Genomic DNA, 25072 nt, shown 5'->3' on the forward strand with positions numbered 1-25072 from the left:
ACTAGCATGGAAACTTGCACAGGAGTTACAGTTACTTGGAAAGCATTTGAGTTTCCATACAATTCCTAAGGCATCATCCCATTGGGACAGATAGCAGGTGCCTCACTATAGAGTGGACAGAACATACGAACATCAAAATGTCCTGGGAGCCCTAGAAGAAGCCAGGAGAACTTAGTGACTGTCTTACTCCCTATACTGTACACCCTGACTTTCCTGCCAACTTGTCCCCACCCCCACCTAGCTCCTCAAATCCTGGCAAGGCCTTGTCTATGTTGGCATCGTCAAATCTCTACCTTCAGTAGCAGTGGTGAAAGCACTCACTCAGACCAGCTGCTAGTGCCTGCTGGCATTTTGATCATAATGCCGTATGTACATACTTAAATTGTATTGTGGTAAAAGCAATGGAACCTTGTCTGCTCTATCTCTCCTGCTGTTTCTACAGTTGGTGTATCTTCACCGGCTGTCATGCAGTGCTGGGCATTATTTAAGAAAATTACTACAGTGGGGAATACCTGGGTTCATCAGAGTGGAGGAGGAGACCATGGGGATGACTGCTAGCCAGGCCATTCTTAATTCCAGTGTGTGCTTCTGCCTGGGTTTTGCTGCAGTAATACAACATGTTTACAACTGTGTCTGATCATTCATGTTTTAAAACCAACACATTTAGATGGTTTCTGAACAGACTGCTTATTCCTTGGCAAATGCATTTATTTCCCAGTTAAAAGCTCCACTTGATTTGCATTTAAAGGAGTTCTTTGTACACTCTGAGCAGATTGTAACATAGAGCTGTTGTCTCTCTTAGCATCACTCTGAAATGCGAGAACCAAGTAAGTGCTAATATCCGTAAGCTCATGGAAGTGTAATGGAGTATAATGGAAGTATAATGGAGGAGTAACTTTTCAAAAAAAAGCAGGTTGCTATAGAGCAGGGGTGTTCAGCCTTTTTGAATGCGGGGCTGGATCATGAACTTTTTATCACCCAGTGGACCGGGGAGCCATATTCAAACACCCTCTGTCCTGGGCCAGAGAGACCCTGCCTGTGCAGCCGTACTGCACCTGCCTGTTACTGCAAGGTTCATGGTAGCTGCTGGTGGGCAGGAGCAGGAGGGACCCATTCTGCATCCAGCCAGCTACTGCCCCAGAGACTGAAGGGGAGAAATAAATAGCTCCCCGTCTCCATCCCCCGAGCAGCACAGCCCCACAAGCCGGCACTGCCTGAGGGGGCTGGAGCAAGGCCGCCGCTGCACTGCAGCCCCTCACCCATCTGCCCACACGGCCCTGCTCACAGTGGTCCCCAGCCACCCGCACATGCAGCCCCGGTGGCCTCAGTACTGCAAGCCCGGAGTGCAGGGTCTGGCAGACACCAGCTCTTGCCACCTCGCCCCACAGAGGTCACTAGAACCCCGCCTGCCAAGGTCCCCCCATGCTGGCTTCCCATGTGCTGCTGGGGATGGGAGAACCCCAGGTAGGTTGGCAGAAGCAGTGGCGTTCAGGACTGACTGGTGCAGGCAGGGGGAAAATGCAGCTGAGCCCTTGCCACTCTGGCCGGGCTCATCCCATCCTGAGCGGCACACAGCTCCACCACTGCTTCTGCTGGCCAGTGCAGACCCGGCCTGGCTCCTCCCATTCCCAGCAGCATGTGAGAAGCCGGCTGCTCCGGATGGGATGGATCCAGCCAGGTCAGCACCAGCCAGGAAAAGCAGCATGCAGCTGAAATCGGCTCCTCACATGCTGCTGGGGACAGGAGGAGCCTGGCTGGGTGTGCACCTGCCAGCAAAAGTGGCAACAGAGCCATGTGCTGCTCTGGACAGGACAAGCCGGGCCAGAGCAGCAGGTGCTCAGCGGCATTTTCTCCCTGCCTGCACCGGTCAATCCCGAGCGGCACACAGCTCTGCCACCACTTCTGCTGGCTGGTGCCAACCTAGCCGGCCTCCTCCAGTCCCCAGCAGCACGTGGGAAGCCGGCTTCAGCTGCATGCTGCTCTGGATGGGACAGACCCGCCCAGGTTGGCACCAGCCAGCAGAGGTGGCGGCGGAACCGTGTGCCTCTCGGGACTGACTGGTGCAGGTAGGGGAAAGTGCAGCCAAGCCCCTGCTGCTCCAGCTGGGCTCCTCCTGTCCTGAGCGGCACACGGCTACTCCTCTTCCCACGTGCACTGCGTCGGCAACGTCAAGCTGATGCGGTGCGTGTGGGAACCTTGTCCCTTCCCCAGCCCTTCAGCAGCCATTAGGAAGCTGCTGAGGGGCTAGGGGAGAGACAAGGGGTGGGAACGAAAGTAAACAGTGTTTACTCTTGTTTCCCATCAAAGCACCTCAGGCCTCAGAAAATGCCTTCGCAGGCCGCACGGTGGGCAAGCCTGGTTTAGAGAGAAATTGTGTTTTGAGTCCTCTATGGTTTTTGCATTAGAATTTGATCAAGAACCTCCTTTACTTCTCTGACCAAAAACAGAATTATAGGGATGACATGTTTGAAATTGAAATGACAGCGAGAGTTGCCTGTATGGTTTATTTTGGTTGGTAACATTATCAGCCTTCATCAGTTTATTTGCATTTCATGGGTGATGCCACTCAGCAGGAGTTCCAGCAGTGTTGTCATGAGCAGTGAATTGTAACCTAGTCATTTTGTCTCCAGTTCAGCACAACATTTAACTGTAGTTTTTTAAATCCATCTCCACTTAGCAAAGTACTTAAGCACATGCCTAAGTCCATGTGATTTAACTTTAATCTTTCATGCAGGTCTCATCAAAGTCAATATACTCATTTACATGCATCACAGAACTTGGACCTTATTGAGGAAATGCTAATCGTAGTGACTTCTTTTGGACATTCTAGTGAATGGGTCACATATGCAATTCCGTAAGGAATCTAACAGCATTTAACACATTTTCATTTATTATAAAGCACTTAAGGGATGAATGGCTAATAATACTAGCAGCATAATGTTTGGAGTCTTGACACCTTAACATAGGATTTTAGGGTTTTATTTTGAGATGGGGGGGAAACTGTTGCCTGTGCATTTGAAATAACAAACATAATAAAAAAACTCTTAGTTTCTCTAATTCATTTGTCACAGCAGGAATTGATAGAAAGTTCCACTGCAAAATGCTATTAGCATTGGTCATTGAGGATAGCAAAGTACTGATGACAAGTATTAAGTGCACACTCAGAATTAGGTATTATTCCAAAACATACACACAAACAATAATAGCATATAAAATGCATTAGGCCTCCTTTCTGGGAATTCCTCACCTGTTGTGCTCAGGATTCAATTGAATTCTAATTTTAAAATAAAGTGGTAGAGCGCACATACACATACCATTCACCACAAAAATACCCAGCTCTTCAAAGTAAAATAAAGCATAACTCCATGGCTAATACTAGTGTCCAGATTGCTGGCGTTGGCTAATACAGTAGCCAATCACCTTTACAGGCCTAAATGGCAAGTCAAAATGAGCTTACCTGTCACGTCCAAGTTACCATTGCATATTTATTGATACTGCCAAAACACTAAAACAGTTCAGCCTGCCCTTCTGCCCAGAAGACATCAGACTGGGTGGTTAGTTACCTCCAGCATTGTGTAGGGGAATATTGTACAAATACTATCTGAGCTATGTGTGGCTTGAGCTATCATGATCAAGTCCTTACTTTCAGAAAGATTAAATTTACTTAAGGGTTTTGTTTGAGTACCAATCATGATCAGACAACAGAGACTGACTCTCCTATGCCATCATCTTGCCTGGCACAGATTACTTGAATAAAGCATGATCTAGGGAGAAAAACACCTTTTCCTGTTTTTATCATGGGAGCTTTCCATAATAACATTAAATGGTTCTTAAGTATGTACCTTGCACTGGAGGTTTTCCAATAGATACTCCTTCAAAGGCAAGCCGCAACTATGCTCAAAGCCACATGTCTTCAGTTGGCCTCTTCCAAAGTTACTTCTGCAATATGATAACAATAATTAATATTTTGCACTAGCACACGTTGTTTATCCAAGGATCTCAAAGTATAGATGGGTGCAAAAATATATTCCATTTCACATAGTGGAGAACATAGGAATAAAAAATGGCTAGATTTCATGAGATACCTAATACCTCCAAATAAATGCTGAGGCCTCTCAATTGCCATCAAGGCCCATGTGAGTTGAGAATTCCCCATATTTCTTGAGAGGCACTCAGTGGGTGCATCTACACATGCACTTAACTGCACAGTAGAGTAATTTGCTGCAGTGTAAAACATCATGGTCTACAGTTGTGACACTATTAGACCTCAGCAAACTAATATCTCAGGGACAGTACTAGTTTATTGTGGTGAAAATAACTGCCTAAATGCATGTGTAAACACTCACCTGGGCATACATTGCACCCAATCATCCCAGGCAGCAGGGGGCAAGACCCCTGCTGATGCCAAGCCACAGGGCTCTGTATGCTGGGGCATGCTTGTGGCCCATCCAGCCCCTCTGCCACCCTTTGTCACCTCCTGGAGCACAGTGTTGCTCTGTCCCAGCTCAAACTACTGCAGTTCCAGGCAAAGCACCTCCACGCATGCCCTGGACTGCAGCAATTTAAGCATCTATACATGCCATTAAGGCACTATGATAAACTCTGATGCAAACTGTGCTGGAGTTTATCATGTCACCTTAATGGTACATGTGGATGTATCCAGTAGTGCTGTGTGAAGCCTTGGTCCCTGATTCTATTCGGCGGAGATTTGATCCAATTTGGTGGCCAAATCTCCCAATCCAAATCGAATCAAAGGACCCTTTAATCTCTCCAAATCAATTTGGAACCCTCTGAATCGTTTGGACAGATTCGGCAAATTGGACATACAGAAAACTTTAAATATTTTTTTCTACGTCCCTCTAGGTAGCAGGGACTAATGATTGCTGTGGTCGTGGAGCAGATGGAGCGTCCCACAGAAGCATAGGGGGCTCCCTGGTACGCTCAACAGTAGACCTGTAAGTGGACCAGAAACACTTCCGGGTCCACTGGGGAGCATGCTCCCCTTCCCATGTTCCCCCGCAGCTCAGCGACTGGTGCCTCCTGGGTCAATACTAGTTTACTGTGGTGAAAATAACTGCCTAAATGCATGTGTATTTCCGGGTTCACTGCCAAGCACACTGGAGAGCCCCCCACACTGCTGTGGGAAACTCCATCCACCCCAGTACTGCAGTGATCATGAGCCATGCTTCTACCTCAAGGTATGTAGAAAAAAACTTTTAAAGCTGTGCCTGTGTCTGAATTGCTGATTCGCCAAATCAGCATCGAATCATCAGATTTGGATTCGGCTGAATTGAATCAGGGAAAGTGATCCGAATCAACTGATTGAATCACTGTCCCGATTCAGGCCAAATCTGAATGGAATAGGGCCCGTTTCACACACCCCTAGTATCCAGGATCTTGTGGGATGGATCTTTAAGTGAGTCACCTCTGGTTACCTAATCCACCAGTTATGATCTCTGGGTAGAACAGGAATAGAGTGAGTGGACTATATTATCATCTGACTGATCCTAGGTGACTACTAAAACCAATTCCTCTTGCCTCTAATACTCTTTGCTTTAACTTCCAGGATATGCTGCACCTCACTTTAGCACTGCACCTGAGAAGCAAAGGACTAGTTAAAAGGCAAAATAGATTTCTTAAAGGCTGATAAAATAAATAATTGAGGTAGAGCCAGTTTTTAAAAATAAACTGCATCAAATGAAAAGGAATGACTGGGGTGGTGTATTGAAACAGACAGCACATTTTTTATTCATCCTAAGAACATTTTTGAAGTGTCACTATATATTTAAGACAACATTATAACCTGACAGTAAACTAAATGTTTAACATTTTATATATACAAAAGATGGAAGAAAATGACTTTTTGTGTTACCTGACTTTCATCAGGCCAACGGAATGCACTACTCATCTGATATCTGTCAACTGCCATTGAAAATAATGCTATGAATAGACCACTTTATTAGACATAATTTGTAGATGAAGTTCTTCATCTTCTCCCTTTTTAACTCAGCAGTGATACACATGGATGAAATTCCAAACGAAAAGAGGGAATATTCTTCATCATGTATTTCTCAAACTATCATTAGCTTTTTTGATTCTTATAAGTGGAGGTGTCAAAGGATATAAGAGCATGAGAAGAAGCCAGAAAACTAGAACATGGTAGAGATATCTTATGTTATCCAAACTCCCTTTTACCCACTAGACAAGAGCTGCACCAGATCTTGCAAATAACCACATTACAAGATACTTTGCCTTTGATACATAAACCTTGAATCATAGGATCATAGAAAATGAAGTTTGGAAGGGAACTTGGGAAGTCATCTACTCCAACCACCTGCTCAAAGCAGGACCATGCCCAACTAGATCATTCCAGACAGGGCTGTGTTGAACTAGGCCTTAAAAACCTCCAAAGATGGAGATACCACCACCTCTGTAGATAATCTGTTCTAGTGCTTCAGCAACTTCTGAGTGAGAAAGTTTTTACTAATATCCAGCCAAAACTTCCCTTGCTGCAACATGAGACCATTGCTCCATCTTCCACTACTGAGAACAGTCTAGCTTTATCCTCTTTATAACCACCCTTCAGGTAGTTAAAGGTGGTTGTCAAATCACCCCTCAGTCTTCTGCAGGCTAAATGAGCCCAGTTCCCTCAGCCTCTCCTCAGAAGTCATGTGCCCCAGCCCCTTAACTGTTTTCATTGCCTTCCACTGGACTTTCTGCAACTTGTCCACATCCTTTCTGTAGTGGGGTGCCAAAAACTGAACACAGTGCTCCAGATGTGACCTAACCAGTGCAGAATAGAGGGGAATAATTACTTCCCTTGATCTACTGGCAACACTTCTACTAATGTAGTCTAGTATGTTATTAGCCTTCTTGGCAACAAGGTCACACTGCTGACTCATATCCATCTTACTGTCCCAGGTCCTTTTCTGAAGAGCTGCTGCTTAGCCAGTCGGTCCCCAGGCTGTAGCAGTGCATGGGATTCTTCTGTCCTTGGTGCAGGATATTGCACTTGTCTTTGTTGAACCTCATGAGATTTCTTTTGGCCCAATCTTTCAATATGTCTATGTCACGCTGAATTCTAGCCCTACCCTCCAGCATATCTACTACTCCCCCAAGCTTGGTGTCCTCTGCAAACTTGCTAAGCAGGCACTCCATTTGATACCGGCTGCCAACTAGATATTAAGTCATTGGTCACTACACATTGAGCCTGATGATCCAGCCAGCTTTCTGTCTACTTTACAGTCCATTCAGCCAACCCATACTTCCCTAGCTTGGTTGCAAAAATGCTGTGGGAGACGGTATCAAAGCCTTGCTAAAGTCAAGGTACACCACATCCACTGCTTTCCCTGCATCCACAAAACCAGTCACCTTATCATATAAGGCAACCAGGTTGGTCAAACATGACTTGCCTTTGGTGAATACTTGTTTACTGTTACTGATCATTTTCTTTTCCAAGTGCTTAGAAATGGATTCCTTGAGGATCTGATCTATGATTTTGCCGGGAACTGAGGTGACACTGAATGGTCTGTAGTTCCCTGGATCCTGCTTTTTCCCTTTCTTAAAGATGGGCACTATATTTGCCCCTTTCCAATATTCGAGGATCTCCCCTGATTACCAGAAGTGTTCAGAGATAATGGCCAGTGACTCTGCCATCAGCCAACTCCGTCAACACCCTCAGAAGTGTTGCCCCATGGACATGGACATGGACATGGACATGTGCAGCTTTTCTAAATAGTCCCTAACCTGTTCTTTCATCAATGAAGGCTGATCACCTTCTTCCCAAACTGTGGTGCCAGGTGCAGTAGTCTAGGAACTGACCTTGCCTGTGAAGATTGAGGAGAAAAAGGCATTGAGTATTTTAGCCTTTTCCTCATGATCTGTTACTAGGTTGCCTCCTCCATTTAGTAGGAGACCCACACTTTTCCTGATCTTTCTGTTGTTGCTGACATATTTGTAGAAACTGATCTTGTTACCCTTCATGCCCACTGCTAGCTGCAATTCCAGTTGTGCTTTGGCTTTCCTGATTTCATCCCTGCATGCCTCAGCAATACTTTTATACTCCTTCCTAGCTGTTTGTCTAAGTTTCCACTTGTAAGCTTCCTTCTTGTGTTTTAGCTCATTGAAGAGTTCCCTGATAAGCCAAGCTAGTTTTCTGCCATGTTTGCTATTCTTTCTGGACATCAGGAATGTTTGTTCCTGTGCCCTTAGTAAGGTTTCTTTAAAATACAGCCAGCTCTCCTGGACTCCGTCCCCACTCAGACTGGCCTCCCAGGGGAACCTGCCCATCAGTTCTCTGAGCCAAAATCTGCTCTTCTAAAGTCTAGGGTCCATACTCTGTTGCTCTCCTTTCTTCCTTTTGTCAGGATCCTGAACTTGGTCATGGTCACTGCTGCCCAAATTGCATTTCTACATCCCCCATTGATTCTTTCCTGTTTGTGAGCAGCAGGTCAAGAAGAGCATAGCCCCTAGTTGGTCTGTCCAATGCTTGCACCAGGAAGTTGTCCCCAGCACTCTCCAAAAACTTCTGAGATTGTCTGTACGCTGCTGTATTACCCTCTCAGTGTATGTCTGGGTGATTGAAGTCCCTGATGAGGACCAGGGCATGTGGCAAGGAAATTTCCACTACTTGTCTGAAAACCCCCCCTCATGTACCTCATCTTCTTGGTCTGGTGGTATATAGCAGACACCCACCATGATGTCACCCTTTTGCTGTCCCCTCTGACCTTACCTCAGAGATTTTCATCAGGCCTATCTCCAGTTCCATACAGCATGTGACGGCACAGTAGAGCGTGCTACTGCACAGAAACACTCACCTCACTGTGCCAGGCACAAAACTTCACTTCAAGAGTCTCCCTTGGGGAGCCTACAGCCAGCTGTCCCACTTCCTGGAGAACTCCTGGAAGCCTGGGTTCATGTTGCCACCACCTGGGCACTGGTCTCAGGGCTCTGTGCAGCCCAGGCCACACAGACCCCACAAACCTAGGGGATGCTTTGCCCACACTAATATTTCTGAGTGCTTCTTTCAGCCCAAAGTATCCCAAGATAGCATCAGGAAGAACTGAGGGAAAATAAAAAGGCAAACTTTGCTGGCCAGGCAGGGAGTAGAAGGCCTCTCTCTCAGTGCCCAACAGTTTTCTTGATTGGAGAGGGGAGGGGGTTTGAACGAGGGAGTCAGAATACACTTTGAGCAAACAAAAGCAACTTGAGTCTTTACAGAGATTGGATAGAGGGACCCTTTTAAGATGTGACTTGCCTATACATATTTGCTAAATCCTGGCATGTTTCCAGGTTTCTGCTTACAGAAATCATTAGGCCATTGCCTGGTGTACTTGCTTGTAGTTTTTAAAATGCCCACTGGAAGGAAGAGAGCTGATCACTCCTCCTAGGAATTTTATCTGGCCAGGTCACCTAATTGACCAGTCTGATCCAAGAGGAGCAGGGAGAGAGAGGGGTCACCTTGGCTGACCCAAGTGACGGTCAGAAAGAGAGGGAGAGGATTTTATTACACAACTCTTTTACATATGGCAAACTCTTCCTTCCTCTTTTTGCCTGCCTGTCCTTCTTCAACTGTTTGCACCCATCCATCACAGTCACGCAAGCTATCCTACCAGGTCTCTGTTATTCCAATTGTGTCATAGTTCCTTGACTATGTAAGGACTTCCAGTTCTTCCTGCTTGTTTCCCAGGCTCTGTGCATTTGTGTACAGACTCCTGAGGTAACTAGCCAATTGCCCTACTTTGTCAGGAAGAATGAGGAAGCCTCTCCTGTTGCCCTCTCCTCCTTGTGCTAACTACAGGTCTCCTGCTTCCCCACTTACCTCAGGGCTTTGGTTTCCATCCCTCAGGTAACCCACTTTAAATCCTTTCTCATTCAGTTACTGAGTCTGTCTATGAAGATGCTCTTCCCTTTGTTCATCAGATGGATCCCATCTCTCCCTAGTAGTCCTTCTAGGAACATCATCCCATGGTCAAAAAAGATGCATCCTTGCCACCAGTGTCAAAGATGAGTGGAAGACATCTTACCAGCCCTCCTGAAGTGTGGGGAATCACACTAGCTGCAGATGGTGGCAGAAGCAAAAATTGTGGTGTGTAGGGGATGGAGCCATAAAAATTGCAGTTAGGCACATCCTAAATGGCATTTGATCTGGGCAAGTTACTTTGGCTCAGTTGAATCAGATACTAGGGCTGTGTGAGGCTTCGGACAGAGCTTTGGATCTGGAGAAGCTTCAGATGCTTCGGGGGCCGAAGCAGCACATCCAGGTTGAAGTGTTGGCCTTGTTCGGCTTCCTGAAGCAGTTTGGAGCTCCCGAAGAGCTTCAGAGCTGCTTTGGAGATCTGGCCATAGGGTATAATGGGGAAACAATAAAATATCTATAACTTTGTTGTTTTTGTCTGATTTGGATGGGGTGGTAGACTCTACAGAGAGGATGAAGTCTGCCAAGATTCAAGAAGATTGGTGCAGGGGTTTGGGGGCAACAGCAAATTCTTGAAAGCAAAACTCATGTCACGTCTAAGCGTTACAACATAGCAGGGTGAAAACTGCAGGGGTGTAGCTCTTACTGAGGCCACAAAGCCTGCCAAGTTTCAAGAAGTTCGGTGCAGGGGTTTGAGGGGAACTGCCCCTCAAACTGCAGACAAGCAAAACTCATGCCATGGGTGCTTGTGGGACTGACTGTGTCTGTCTTGGGGCGGGCAGGGGAGACACTGCTGCAGGCCTGGCTGCTAAGCTGCTGTGTTCCCAGTTACCAATCCATCAATCATGATTCACTCAGGGACCAGAGACTCAGGGTGGGCTCAATACACAGGACCTAGCTACTACATAGCCACTTAACGAGCATCATTTAGCACCTACAAAACCAGGCTAAGGAGAGGAAAGACTCAATACAGACAGTCAACTGTCCCAAGACCCACACAGTCTTGGCACAAGTTTTGCCCATCAGCAGCCAGGGGTGCCAGGCCCCAGAACCCCCCTGCACCGATCTCCTCGACAGCTGGCAGGCGTCACAGCAGGGGCTGTCTAAGCATTCCTGAAAATCAGAAGAATAGTATCCTATAATAATAATATCCTATTATAATGCTAATATCCAATACCAATAAGAATATCTTACTATAAAATATGTATTGGACAGATCAATAATATAGTAAACATTTGCAGCAATGCCCTGGCTTAGGTACTGAATGAGGTACCACCAAAGTTAATTTTCAGTTATCTGGTGAAAACATACCTTACCACTATTTATGCTATATGTAATATATTACCAAGGCTGTATATACCTATTATTACTCCTCCATTACAAAAAATCCTTCCTTACAGTTCATTTTTTTTTACATACCAGGTTATGATTCTCTGTCATCTCATTTGCAAATCATTCTTTTAATTTTCACCCTCTTAATTTGCTACCTTTCTGTCTCCAAGATGATCTCTTAATCCTTCAGTTAGTGACCAGTTATTTAAGCAAAATATCTATTTGTATACAAGTTCTTCTCTAGCATCATTTAGGGTATGTCTACATTTTTCCCAGTGCACTCCCAGAGAATGGGTATTCTTGAACACACTCCTCTGCACCTGTTCCCACTCACATGGGCCAAGTTTGGAGATGAAGCCATAAAGTTGTTCAGGGCTGCTCTGTGGCTACACTCAAATACCCTGGAAACAGAAGTCTCAAGAGCAGCCACAAGGGTTGCCCCTGAGGCAGCTGCAACACCATTCTTTTAGGTTTATCATGTGTGAGTGGAAATGGGTATATGGGACATACTCAAGGAGCACTACAGAAACAGTATAGAGACATAGCCTTAGTGTATTAATGTCACATGGAAAAAAATGGTTATTCCATCAGCAATTTTTTTTGTCCCAGTTTTATGCCTCCAAATCAAGATGTAATGCTGATGTTTTTCATCTGTTCACTAAGTCCTAACCAAATACAGTATATTCTGCTTTATTGCATGTTGCCTATTTATATATTCTGGTTATTTGCATACTTTCCCATAAAATGAAAACATGTACTATCTATTTAGTTAAATTTTGTCCAGTTGTTTGCATATTGGCTGTTAGTATATGTCAGTTGACTGCACAAGCCAAATCTAGAAAGGAGTGATTAATTAAACAATGCAAAGTTTGAATAGTTCATAGTAAGATTTATGCTCTGATAAGATAATTTCTCATAATATTTCAAATTGTGAAGCATTTTTATAATCTGGTTAATGATTATATATGGCTTTTTGTTGTTTTAAATTAATAAACAATTTTCAGGGGGGTTTTATGCAAACTTATTTACTGTCATTAATCACCATAGTGGCCATATTAAATCATTCACTCAATGTCCTGTCAAAGAAAAGGATAAATGATTTGTTACATATAGAATTTTCTTTTCATTATTCGAATGGATAGAGTGACATGAAGTTATGCCACATTATGATCAAGAATTATGCTACCAGTTTCCAGTTTTTTTCTCCTCTTATTCCACTGACTAGTATAGTCCATTTATTTGCATAGTTTTGTTGGAGAAGACAAAGAGCTATGCAGATAGGAGGAATCTACAGTGAATCACTTCTAGATTCTCAGCTGGATGGACCTGAACACGTACAAATTGGAGTATTAAGCATAATAGATTGAAGAGAAATGGAGACGAGTCAAGGTGCCATTTATGTCACCTAGGAAAACAACAAAGTCTTTCTCTTGAGATTAATGGAAGTTAGTCACGAAACATATAAGAGAAAAGATTTTATAACCAGAAGTGTGATATTAGTTAGATTTCTCACTTAAGATACAAAGTCTTTGCTTCAAAGGTTCGGGACAAAAAGAGTTACCATAAGACTTGAATTAGCCAAAAGTGTTTAAGGAATAGTCAAAAGTGAGGAGCAACATTCCCCATACAACACTAGGAAAAAATGGCTCATGCAGATTCTTTTCATGTCCACCCTCTTCTTGATGAATAGGGAATGTATTGTAGTTAGCAGAAGAGCAGCTCAATACATTCAAACAAAGCAAGGCAATGGGCTTTTCAAGGTCAGGCAGCTTGGGGAATGAAGGAAATTGATTTTCTTTTGGGGGCCATAAGGAAAACAGAAGGAAAATGTGTGTCGTGCACCTCCAAATCTGTTGAAAAGATCACCTGGTATTTAACTGAATGTCAGCGGGCTGCTCCCACTGCTACTGCTGACAATGCTGGCCATTCAGCAGTCAGGTGCTAATTCAGATGGCAGGATGTGCTCAATGGAAAGCTGGCTCATTGTCTCTGGAGGTTAGAGCTGTGTTTGACACTGATTTATGTACAAGCAGCAGAGGAAGCCTTTTCATAATGACCGTTGTTATCATAGATGAGCACTGAGCAGCAAGTGAGGCTTGCTTTGCTGATAGCTGATCATAAGTCTCTTGTCTCCCCTGACTCCAAGTGTCAGTTTATAGGTAAAAGACAATTACAGGAAGAGGACCAGGAGACCAGAATGGTCTGTGTTTCTTATTATGACAGCAGCTCTATGGCATCCATTTTAGTACAGCCCTAGGTTTCACTTTCCAGGTACTGTGTCAGGTGTCAGTCATCAAGGAATGAACAGACGGGACAGACAGACATCCCCTTTGAAATAAAGTTCTGGCCCCAGTGAAGTCGTGGAATTTTTGCCTTTGATTTCCATTAACCCAAGATTTTATCCTTAAGGCTTAATTTCCCTACTTAATTTGGCCTCTTTCCACCTTCTCTGGAATTCTGTGGCACATACTTAAATGCAAGATTGTGTATTAAGTTGACAGGTGTTCAAAGTTCACAGTACTATGGCAGGGTGTTAATCTGTCCTCAGCAAAGACCAAGCCACATCTTCCTTGTCACCTGTTGATAGAAATGCTAGGGTTCATTCTGAATCAGTGGCTATGGAGTGTGCAGTGACTATTTCAGTAACAATGTGCCATTACAGTTTGCCTATGAGTTGGTTAACCAGCTCTTTATTATGTTAATACCATTCTTTTTTTTCTTTAAAAAGAAAGAAAAAAACTAGTTAATTTTAGAAGTCATATGGAGTGAATATTTCACAGAGCGCTAAGTGAGATGCCTGTGGGGCAGACTATGGGTTTGGGTTGCATGGTTTCTTAAGTGAAGAGCAGAAAGTTTAATCATCATTGCCAGCATTCAGTATCTGTGAGAGCTGTTCTGTCCGTGATGCAAGTCAGTAATGACTGAGCAAAGAAGTCCAAATGACTGTGCTCATTTGTGTCATGTTTATCCTCTGTGTGATAAACTCTTAATGTCGCATCGTGTTACTTGTTGGAAACTGCCGTCATCTAAAAAGCTGTTTGAACTCTTGCCAGAGGCAAAAATAAAACATGTCTTAAGCATCGATTTTTACTTTTTTGTTTAGGGCACTTAATAGCAAGAAAATATTTTTTTCAGTAGCATGTGTCACGAATTCACAGTTATTGAACAGGGAGAGAACACACAAATTGGAACCTTTCTTTGTGCATTCTAGTTGTGTGGGTTGTTTTTTCCTAACTAGTCTCATTCTGCCTTTTTTCCTATCTATTTTATGCATTTGTGTTTTCATTACCAGGGGGTTCATGCCTTTAGCTGTTCAAAGGAGAAATGGTTTACAGCTGTACCCACTTGATGTTGGAGTATGTGAGGATTTTATTGATTGTTCTTCTCACATTGATTGATTTTATTGGTTTGTTTGTTTGCAGTGAAATATGGATAGATTGTTTTGGCTTTCATATTCATACTCCCCAAAGCCAGATGTATTCAGTGTATGGGGAGCCAGAGAACATGATCTACAAGCTCCCACTTTCTTGGATCTGTGGCCATGTAGATCCATGTCTGGGTCAAATACTGTGCTCTGTTCTGGACCCTATGCACTGCTTAGTACTGTAAAGGGAACTCACAGCTAGAGAAAGGGTCTTGAGGTGTAAGAGGGATTTCTTGGGCAGTGTGGGACATTCAGAATCACTGTTTGGCTCCCTGAGGTTGAGCTAATCTTTTTAAGGGTCAACCCAACCCTTCTTCCCTTTCTCCCCCACATGTTCTCCAGGACATACAGAAATGCAGATATGACCTAAATGACTTTTCCCACTTGTGTCTGTTTCTCAGTTGAACAACAAATCTGGCCCTTTGAGGTACTCCAAATGCCATCTGCTTGGCATTATGTCATTCTTCTCTCAGCTTGAAAAATCTTTAGAGGGGTCTTCATGGCAATACCCCGGTATGTAACTTTTAATGTTCCTTGTGGAGCAGACAGAACATTTTTAAATTACTTCTGGCTCTTTTATGTCCATATAAGAATCTTAGGAGTGAATTCAAAGCAAATACCACATTTTTTCACACACAACATGCCTCAAGATGAAACATACACTGTAGTTTTGGAAGGCAAAATGTGGAAAAAACATAGATTTTTACAGAGTCAAGGCTGACTGTGGGTGCATTCACACATGCAATTAATGCACATTAAACTGAACGCATCTGAATGTGTCCCTGTCAGAAGCAAATTTGCTTTAATTTAGGGATGCTCCTGGCCTGCTCTGCCTCCCTGCAGCAGCCAGGGGGAGCTCCAGGCTCCTCTGGGTGCCAGCCCTAGGCTGGCAGGGGGCACAGAGGCTGGTCCTAATCTCTGTGGGGTAGGGGAGAGCTGTCCCAGCTGCCAGGCAGCTGCCTACCAGCCATGTGGAGACTGGAACCTGTCCCGATCTCTACAGGGCAAAGAGCTGTCCTGCCTGCCGGGCAGCTGCCTCCCAGCCACATGGCAACTGGGACCCATCCCACTGCCTGCCAGCCACGTGGATGGGAGGCAGCTGCCCAGCAGCCAGGACAGCTCTCCTTGCCCCGTGGAGATTAGGAGAAGTCCTGGTCTCTATGTGGCTGGCAGGCAGTGTTCTGCCAAGCAGGGACAGCTCTCTCCACCTTCTGTGGCCCCCTCCTACTTAGGTTGATTGGGAACAATTTGCTCCTGGTCAGCATCTCCACGTGTGCTTCGGTACGTTAGTTTAATGCACCAATTTCTAGTACCTGTATTGCAAATAGTACACTACAGTAACCTACTTCACAGTAATTACTGTGCATGTGTAGACAGCGATGCGTCACTGTGCATTAGATTAGTCTTGTGCAGATGTACCCTGTGTGACATAGATGAAGTGCTCATGGGAACACAGAGTGTTCAGAAAGGGTGGTACCAGTAAGCTCCTGCTGCCAACTACCTCACTTACATTCTTTCTTGGGATGCCACACTTCCTGGACACCCTTATGTTTCCAGGAGGACTAATTTTGTGTCATACAAGGTTAGGCCCCAGACCCTTGCAAGGGCAGTAACAACTGTTAGTTCTTTACTATAAGAAGTTTTTTATATGAGTTCCTGTAAATCAAGTGTTGTTTCCACATCAGAAGCCTCATCAGGTTACTAGCAGCGGTTCACTTGCTGCTTCAGGCACAAGCTACAGTGCTCAGTCAATAGCTAGGACTGTGAGGGGGTTAACACAGGACTCTACCATCTCAGCATCTGTGGAGGAATATCTCTCTTCCTGCCTGTCTCTCTGATGTAGGGCTACAGCCTAAAACCCCCCACTCTGGTTACAAACTCTGGCTGCGGGAGGCACCTGGTCTCCATGGTAGCAGGGTTGCAAATTCCTGAGCGGCGGGGGGGGGGGAGAATTTGCGCATCCTCTGGCCAGATTTTTGGTGAGGCATAGTGAGGTGGGTGTCTTGGTGCAGAAGCACCCCTTACTGGCCTGCCACAGCATCCATCTTAACAGATGCATGGCATGCATAGTCTCTCCAGGGGTACTTCTTTTCCAGCAAAGAAAACACTTCCCTGCTTAAAACATGCACCCTGATTTTGCGGGGGGGGGGGAGGTGCATGTTGTATGTAAGAAAATGTGGTAAGCAGGAAGAAGCTTAAATCAAGTATTTTACAGGCCATGCATATTTATTTCTCTTCTGAATATAGTGAATTTAGCAAGATACTACAGAGTTATGGCAAATCAAGGATCATTTGTTGAGTCCTTATCTACCCTGCAGATTTTTTGTTACAAGTCTTCACATCTCATTAATCTTTTTTTTACTGCACATTAGATTCAAGGTTTCCTAGTTTTATTCTATTTCTAGGGTTTGCTGGCCAACCCTTGCCAGAAGGGACTCATTCATCACATCAGGGTGAGAAAAGGAAGAGAAAACAAAGCCAAGCATCTATGCTCCATGTAGGTACTTTGGAAACATAATGTCAAGATTTGTGACTTAGAAAAAAGGATGATAAGAGCATAAAATACTCTGCATGAAGTTTTCTTTGATCATAAAGTGAGTTGTTGTATTCTGTTTCTTTGAAGATTTTTTTTGTAAGCTTGACAATGAATCCACAGGATTAGATGTCATGACTCCCTAAAAAGTTGTAGTGTACCATTTACTTTAATCCTTGAGCAGATCAAAAAGAGTATTAAATAGCAGAATGTCCCTGGGTTATTTCCTATTTGCAGATCACCTTGTTATCTTTGATTAAACCCCTAGAGTTCTTGAACCACTGACCAGGTAGCAATCTTAAGAGGCAAGTAGGCACATTAAAACTTACATTCTACTTGAATGTGGACATGTAATGGTAAGAATTAGAAATATATCAGTGATAGGCTCTACATACATTAACTAATAGTGTTATGAGTAGGTTCAAAAAAGATGATTAAGGCCAGGTACAGACTTTACACTTTTACCAGTATAAGTGATCAGAAACTGGTTTATATCCATAACAGAATAGAAGTTCAGTACATATAGATCAGTGTAAAAATGGTGGAATCCAGTCTATGATTTGCCCCCGACCCCCACCAAAGAGTGAATGTGTGTTCTGTTCACTACCAATCTAAACTACACCACTTACAGAAAACTACATAATTTGCATCGATTCTGGCTTGGGCTTTTTGAATGTCTGTACCTAGCCTAAATGAAGAGAGGAAACAGGTTAAGTAGGAGTGAAGTTGATTTAGAAGGATGAACAAATATCTATCTATTTTCAGGCTATCCTTTTTAAAGTGACTCGTTATTTGGGGTGCCTTAAATTTTAGTTGTCCATCTTGAGACATGTTAGAAGGGTTTGATTTGCTTGACGGGTTCTGACTGTTAGGCCCCTTCAAGATATTTAGGGTTAGACACCCAAAATCACCAGTCAGTTTTGAAAATCTGGGTCTTTGTTCTTATGACATGTATCATGTTATCTCTCTTTATGGTTCTTTCCTTGTCAGGAAATTTTGTGAGAGAAGGTTTTCTGAGGTAGTAATGGATCTGAGGAAGTTCCTTTTCTGGACACAAGTAACATAATGGATCCTTTTTTGTTATGTCAGTGATCAGTGGGGACATCTACATGAGGCTTTTACTGTGGAGCTGAATAATTAACTCCGCAGTAAGGTCCTGGCATCTACACATGTGGACTTATTGGGCCACATTAAACTAATAAATGGTGCTATAGGATAGTACTTGTAAACATAAGTACTATCCTACCTTGGTGTTATTTAGTGCACCACAATACATGTAGATGCTGATGGAGCTAGCTGGGGCATGAGGGTGCTTCAGTGCAGGAGCTGCTTGCCGACTAGCACCACACTGGAGCACCCTTGTGCCTCAGCCATCCCCTCCACAGTACGCTGAGCGGGGGGGGCTGCAGCCCCAGGTGCAGGTGTAAATGTGACTCCCGGAAGCAATAAATTCTGGTGCAGAGTGTGCCATAGTTTACTGTGTCACATTAATATCATGTGTAGATGCACTAAGTGACAACAGTGCCAAGTCTTTGGGGTGTCATTATGCTGTAGGAAAGCTTTATAGAGAAATATGGTCACAGTAGTTAGTATACCGTTTTGGGCCACTTGCTTTACAATTTCTTGAATTCTCATAAACTAACAGCATGCCAGTGCATTTGGAATGGTTTTCCTCAGCTTCAAGCAGAAATAAAAGAGTAATGTAAGACAAGTCAAATCCTTTGACAAGACAGATTTATAAAGTCAGGGAGTGAGTGAAGGGGAAAAAGGGTGAATTGTGCTGGAAAACATTAGGAAGGCCACGCTGCCCACCTGAACATACAAGTGCAAAAGCAGGAAATGCCCATCCAGTTTCTTCCATTTCCTAAAACCAGTAGATGTGCCCATGTTGACAGTTGGCTGGACTGGAAAAGTAGCGGCTAGTACACGGGCAGATCCAGGGTTTTGTAATAGGGGGTATGGGAGCAGTGACAGGGGCTTCAGGGGTGCATCCTCACTCCCAGCTTCTCCCCCAGCCAGGATGGCCAAACCATGCCACAGGAATAGCATCCAGGGATTTTTTTAAAGTTCCTGATCAGGCATGTCCCATCCCTGCCACACACACACACCCCCCTCAGCACTCCCTCCCTTTTCCTCCATGCTCAGAGATATGTCTCTCACCTGCCACTGCCACTGTCCCCAGGTGATAGAGGGAACTCCAGAGCTGCTCCTACCCTGCTGCAACTAGGCTGCACAGGGACCTGGGCTTCCCTGAGGACAGTGGCAGCGGTGGCAGCATGCAGATTTCGCCTCCCTTTGCCTGTTCCTGGGCTGGGCAGGAAGGAGGAACCCTCGCACCACTGCCACCCCTGTTGTCCCAGCTGAGATTGGCTCTCTGTGCAGCCTGGCAAGAGCTTGGCTCCCTGTGCAAGCCTGGAGTGGGCAAGAACAGCTCTGGAGCTCCTCCACCCATAGATCAGCTGGGAACAATGGCAGCAACAGGCAGTGGAGGTGGAAAATGGAAAGGAAGGTTGATTGCGTTCATGATTTTGAGAAAAGGAAAGAAGGAGAGCAGCAGAGTAAGAACCCTGGACTTCAGAAAAGCAGATTTTAACTCAGAGAACAGATGGACAGAATCCCCTGGGAGGCCAGTCTGAGGGGGAAAGGAGTCCAGGAGACCTAGCTGTACTTTAAAAAAACTTTACTGAGGGTACAGGAGCAAACCATACTGATTCACAGGAAGACTAGCAAGTATGGCAGAAGACCAGCTTGGCTTAGGAGGGAAGTTTTCAGTGAGCTAAAGCACGAGAAGGAAGCTTACAAGAAGTGGAAACTTGGATGAACAAGTAGGAAGGAGTGTAAGAGTATTGCTCAGGCATGCAGGGATGAAATCAGGGAGGCCAAAGCATAACTTGGAGTTGCAGCTAGCAAGGAACATGAAGGATAACAAGAACAGTTTCTACAGATATGTCAGCAACAAAAGGAAGGTCAGGGAAAGTGTGGGTCTCTTGCTGAATGAGGGAGGCAACCTAGTGACAGATGAGATGGAAAAGGCTGAAATACTCAATGCCTTTTTCACTTCAGTCTTCACAGGCAAGGTCAGCTGCCAGACTACTGCACTGGGCAGCACAGTTTGGGGAGCAGGAGAGCAGCCAATGGTGGTGAAAGAACAGATTAGGGATTATTTAGAAAAACTGGACATGTACAAGTCCATGGGGCTGGATGGGATCCACCCAAGGGTGCTGAGGGAGTTGGCTGATGGGACTGCAGAGTCTCTGGTATTATCTTTCAAAACATATGGTGACTGGGAAGCGTCCCAGATATTTGGAAAAGGGCAAATATTGTACCCTCCTTTAAGAAAGGGAAGAAGGAGGATCCAGAAGACTACAGACACCAGTCAATCTCACTTCAGTTCCTGGAAAAATCATGGAGCAGGTCCTCAAGGAATCCATTTCTAAGCACTTGGAGGAGAAGATGATGAGGAAGTCAGCATGGATTTACTAAGGGCAAGTCATACCTGACCAACCTGATTGCCTTTTATGAAATCGAGTAAGTTAAAAAATACACAGAGAAAAACAAATCCCCTGTTACCTCTTTTTGTCCTCCCCTACCCTCCCAAGCTCTATATTTATTTCCCCTACGACTGCTGGTGTATCCTGCTTTTATAACTTTGGCTTCTATGGTGTCCACAACCTACCTGATCTCTCCTTCCCCCTTTTTTGTTTATTGTGCTGCCCTGATACCCATTCAGACTGCCTCCAAACAGAGACCTGGAATCAGGTCTGAACATTCTTCCCTCTGCACTTGGCACTGTGTCCTAAACCTACCAATGAAAATGGTATTTTTGCTGTAAACTTCAAAGACTTCAGGATCAAACAAACACTCTGAGATGGTCATAGGGAGGTGCAACACATCCTGAAAGAGTCATGGTATGCTCTTTGTTGCATTTTAATTTGAGTTATTTCTCCTGCTGCTGTACTGCGTGGATACCAAGGTGAGACTCACTTTGTACATCCCAGGTGGAGTGAAGGGAAGGCAGCCTCAAAACCTGTCGTTTATTTTGGGAGTAATTCCAAACTGCATTCAGATGAGTTTTTTGTTTTATGATAATCACTTCCATTTGTCCTTAGCAGCCATCAGTGTAACCTCCGATAAGTAAACTGGGAATAATGCAAATTAACGTATTACATGCTGTTGAGACTTTGTTTGCCAGGACACATGAAAGGTGGACTCCATTTGTGTTTCAAGTGCTAACAACCTGTTATCTCCATCTATGCAGGCAAAAAAAAGCCAACAACCTAGGGATGCACATGTCTATAGAGGCTGAGATCCAATTAGCTGCCACAAAAGCTTTAGGATGTGCAGAGGCAAATCAAAGTAGGGAAACAAGCCACTTCCATTGTAAGAGCTAATGACCATTGTGCAATAACATATTAGGTGAAACAGTTTCACCAGGAACATATAATCCCTTGCAGGTGCTATCAGCTGGAAAAGGAAAGACTGATAGTTTACACGTGGAGACAAGCACTTGGCCACTTGCCCACAAAGCCATTTGATGGAGCTGTCCCATGTTGCTGATTTACATTATTCATTATTCATTCATGTATACATTTATTTAGTTTTACAGGAAGTGGGAAAACTTAAAAAAATAAAGCTGAGTGGAGGGCCATTATGCTAAGATTCTACTGCAGAAAAGATGGTGGGTCGGGGCAGCAGCTGGTGTAAATGACAAATACATTACAAATATATTTATAAACAGATTACTGAACTTCCTTTCCTCACTAAAGCCCCAACTTCAAGATTCAGGCTCTGCTGATGGGGGTGTAATTCCATCAGAGTGAATGCAGTAACACCATGACTACCTTTGTCCTTGTCAGCATTTACTGTGCCAGTGATTGTTGCATCCTAATCTGAGTTGGGAGGCAATGGGCAATGTGCCTGCAAGCTCTTAGGTATTGGGGAACACTGATAAATATTGAGCTGTGTCCCTTCTGTCTATTTCTTCTTGAAGCATATGAGATACAAGTTTGCTTTAAATCAGCTCTAGCTCTGTAAACCAGCTCTGGGGCCTTTTGGCTTTCCTCTCTAACAACTTCATAGTAGAAGGCAGAGTAGATTTGCACCTTATAGACTAACTAAATCAGAGGCGTATAGCATAAGCTTTTGTAAGCATCAAATGAAGTAAGTTGCCACTTATGAAAAATTATGCCATACATTTCTTGTTTAGTTAGTCAATAAGATGAAAATCTACCCTGTCTTTAGACTAGTGTGGCCAACTACCTCTCTCACCTTCATAGTAGGTAGTAAAACCAACACTGTTACAGTCAGTGATGCTTCTTGAATTTATACCAGTTAAGGATCTCTCAGATAATACTTGTGACAGCTCAGATATGGTTCCACTACTCCACGCAGAAGATTGTTAAGTCTTCCGACTCTAGAACAACATCTCGAGCAACTTCACTAGGAGCTATTGTTAATATATTTAATCCAATGTGCAGTTGCATCTCAGTGGTGGATTGTAAATCTCATACAAAGAGATGCTTGTAAATTGGTTTGTAAAACACTTTGGGATCCTTGTAGATAAAAGGAGCTATATAAACAAAAGTCACTGCTATTAAATGTCCCCCTTGCTTTAATGAAGGGAGACATTATGGCGCTTCACATCACTTGGTAGAAAACAAGATTCTATCTGGAAGGGATGATTTAATTTTCAGGAACTGAAAATGCATCAGCTAAGTTGCCATTATTCAAATGTTTCTTATTATTATAGTTTAATAGTATCATAGTGCGTAGGGTTGGAAGGGACCTAAACAGATCATCAGGTCCAACCCCCCGCCCGAGGCAGGAACGAGTGCGGGGTCATAACACCCCAGCCAAATATCTGTCCAACCTCCTCTTGAAGACTCCCAAGGTAGGAGAGAGCATCACCTCCCTTGGGAGCCCATTCCTGAGCCTGGAAGCCCTAACTGTGAAGTAATGTCTCCTGATGTCCAGCCTGAACTTTCCCTCTAACTATTTGTGGCCGTTACTACTAGTAACCTCGGGTGGTGCCCAGGGGAACAGAGCCTGCCCCAATTTCCACTGGTCCCCCATGATGAGTTTGTAAATGACCACCAGATCCCCTCTCAGCCTTCTCTTGTGGAGACTGAATAGATTCAGGCCCTTCAGCCTCTCTTCATAGGGCTTAACCTGCTGCCCCTTGGCCATGCGAGTGGCCCTCCTCTGGACCCTCTCAATGCTAGCCCCATCCGTCTTGAAGTGTGTCAGAACTGGACACAGTACTCCAACTGCAGCCTGACCAACTCCCCATAGAAGGGAAGGATCACCTCCCTGGACCTGCTTGTGATGCATCTGTAGATGCACGACAAGGTGTGGTTAGCCTTACTGACCACTTCCTCGCATTGGCAGCTCATGTTCATCCTGGAGTCAACAATGACTCCAAGATCCCTTTCTGCCACCGTGTTGATGAGAAGGGTGTTCCCCAACCTATAGGTGTGTTGCTGCACCTTGCACTTGTCTGTGTTGAATTCCATCCTATTCTCATCCACCCACCCCTGTAACCTGTCCAGATCTGGCTGGATTCTGTCCCTCCCCCCCAGCACACCCACCTCGCCCCACATCTTGGTGTCGTCAGCAAATTTGGGCAGCGTGCTTTCCACACCCACATCCAGATCGCTGATAAAGATGTTGAACAGTACAGGCCCCAGGACAGAGCCCTGGGGGACTCCACTGCCCACATCCCTCCAAGCTGAAAATGACCTGTCCACCACCACTCTCTGGATGTTACCATCTAGCCAATTTGCTACCCATCTGACTGCGTAGGCATCAATGCTGCAGTCACCAAGTTTTTTTTAAGAGAATGTTGCGGGAAACCGTGTCAAAGGCCTTCTTAAAGTCCAGGAAGACGACATCCACCTCAACACCCACATCCAAGGACTTTGTGACCTGGTCATAAAAGGAATGAGGTTAGTCAGGCAGGATCTACCCTCAATGAACCCATGTTGGTTGCCCCTGAGCATTACCTCCCTTGCTGGGCCCGTGCAGATATGCTCCTTGGTAATTTTCTCAAAGGTCTTCCTAAGGACCCAGGTGAGACTAACTGGCCTATAGTTACCCTGGTCCTCCTTTCTCCCCTTCTTGTAAATGCGGACTACACTAGCCCTTTTCCAATCCTCTGGTACTTGGTCAGAGCCCCACAAGTGCTCATAAAGCCGTGCCAGGGGCCCCGCTATAACCCCTGCCAATTCCATCAGCACCCTTGGGTGAAGAGCATCTGGACCTACTGATTTAAACACATCCAGCCCCTCCAACATTTCCCAAACTAGGTCATCCCTGACCCTAGGCATGGCAGTGCCTCCCCTGAGTCCGTCCATAATCCTAGTTGGGGAAATGTCTTGGTTCCTGTTCAGGAATATGGAGGCAAAGAATTCGTTAAAGAGGTCAGCTTTTTTGTTAGCTGCAATCAGCAGATTGCCAAGCCTGTCCTGTAGGGGCCCCACATTCCCTGGTGCCTTATTCTTACTTCCTATATATTTGAAAAAGGACTTTTTGTTATCCCTAATTCTGGTCACCAGCCCTAGCTCGTTCTCTGCCTTGGCCTTCCTACCAGCCTCCCTGCAGTCACGAGCAACAGAGGTGTAATCCTCCTTGGTCATAGCCTCTTGCTTCCACTGTTTGTACACCTCCTTTTTTGCCCTCAGGCATCCCTGGATGTCTTTGCCAAGCCATGAGGGCTTTTAGCACTCCTGCCCCCCTTGGTGCACATTGGGACTGACTTGCTTTGAGCTTGGATGATCCTCTCCTTGAGGAACAATCACCCATCCTGGACTCCCATCTCATTGAAGCTCATAGTATAACAGTACATTTTAATGTGCTGTTAATTACACCA

At 44.7% G+C, this 25072-nt stretch overlaps 1 protein-coding gene and 1 long non-coding RNA gene across 14 annotated transcripts in view; one reads left to right on the forward strand and one right to left on the reverse strand.

Annotated features, from left to right (window-relative positions):
- TSPAN4 (tetraspanin 4) overlaps positions 1–25072 on the forward strand; it is an 861113-nt gene that overhangs the window by 775258 nt on the left and 60783 nt on the right. The window lies entirely within an intron of this gene.
- Positions 1–25072, reverse strand: part of LOC149871394 (uncharacterized) — an 88251-nt gene that overhangs the window by 37364 nt on the left and 25815 nt on the right. Inside the window, exon 2 of the long non-coding RNA XR_016440219.1 lies at positions 3843–3939. This is a non-coding gene — a long non-coding RNA (uncharacterized LOC149871394). The remainder of the gene's footprint in view (positions 1–3842; positions 3940–25072) is intronic.

Source organism: Crocodylus siamensis, chromosome 2 (assembly GCF_052110815.1).
Source record: "Crocodylus siamensis isolate JL-2025a chromosome 2, ASM5211081v1, whole genome shotgun sequence".
NCBI lineage: Eukaryota > Metazoa > Chordata > Crocodylia > Crocodylidae > Crocodylus > Crocodylus siamensis.